Here is a 1,549-nt window from a genome sequence, read left to right on the forward strand (position 1 = left end):
CGGGCGCGGTGGCTCACGCCTGTAATCCCAGCACTTTGGGAGGCCGAGGCGGGCGGATCACAAGGTCAGGAGATCGAGACCACGGTGAAACCCCGTCTCTACTAAAAATACAAAAAATTAGCCGGGCGCGGTGGCGGGCGCCTGTAGTCCCAGCTACTCAGGAGGCTGAGGCAGGAGAATGGCTTGAACCCGGGAGGCGGAGCTTGCAGTGAGCCGAGATCGCGCCACTGCACTCCAGCCTGGGCGACAGAGCGAGACTCCGTCTCAAAAAAAAAAAAGAAAAAAAGAAAAAAAGAAAAAGCCCCTCACCTCCCCCATCCCACAGTCAGAGTGGGGACTCACTTCCCCAAGGGCTCTGGACACTGTCTCCCTACTCCCTGACCTGGCGCTCTGCCCTCAGGGGTAGTGTGTGGCTTCTCATGGGGCGGGAGTGGGAGGCCGTGGCCCCAGGGCACCCTGGTACTGCAGGGAGAGGAGGCTCCTAGGCTATGAAGCGTGACCACTGACTGTTAGCACTGATGGAGAGAGAGGCTGCTTAGGGCTACACAAGGAGCTAAGCGTTGGAGAAGCGCTGGGTGCCAATGGGCAGAGGATGACAAACCATGCAGTGGGTCCTTCTCAGAGGAGCAGATGTGGCAAGGGGAGGGGCCATGGCTTAAAGAGCCTCCAGTACTGCTTTGGATTTTATTCTGGGCAAAAGAAAGGGCTGCAGTTAAGGTGAGTTTTTATTTGGTTGTTTTTTAAACAGGGCACTGACATAATGAAAGTTTTGTTTTAGAAGAATCCCCTGGCAGAACTGTAGAGGGTGGGTGAGAGACAGGACCATCACCCTCTGAGGGCTTCCTGTGGCTAAGTGCTATGTGCTGAATGTGACTTATTTTACTTAACTCTTGTAACAACCCAGTGAGGTATTACTTAGAATTGCTATGATATGGATTAGAAACCTGAGACTCATGGTGACCCTCTTCACTGGAAAACTGTCCCTTCCCATTCCTTAGGATTGAGGTATTGTCACAATGCCCCACCTGTCCCAACAGCACCTAGTCCAAAGGATGGTCATGTGACCAAAGCAGAACAGAGTTGAATCTTGGAATGTAGAAGATAGGGACCCTGGGTCTCTCTCTCTCTTTTTTTTTTTTTTGGATCTCAAACTGTAACTATGTAAGCTTAGGGCATCTGAAGGCAATTTCCCATGACTCGGAGAAAACCATGTGACAGGATTGAATGTGACTGATACACAAAAGAAACAGATGAGGTCGGGCACAGTGGCTCACGCGTGTAATCTCAGCACTTTGGGAGGCCGAGGTGGGTGGATCACCTGAGGTCAAGAGTTCAAGACCAGCATGACCAACATGGTGAAACCTAGTCTCTACTAAAAATACAAAAATTAGTTGGATGAGGCCGGGCGCGGTGGCTCAAGCCTGTAATCCCAGCACTTTGGGAGGCCGAGATGGGCGGATCACGAGGTCAGGAGATCGAGACCATCCTGGCTAACACGGTGAAACCCCGTCTCTACTAAGAAATACAAAAAATAGCCGGGCGAGGTGGC

Source organism: Theropithecus gelada, chromosome 1 (genome assembly GCF_003255815.1).
Source record: "Theropithecus gelada isolate Dixy chromosome 1, Tgel_1.0, whole genome shotgun sequence".
NCBI classification, from domain to species: domain Eukaryota; kingdom Metazoa; phylum Chordata; class Mammalia; order Primates; family Cercopithecidae; genus Theropithecus; species Theropithecus gelada.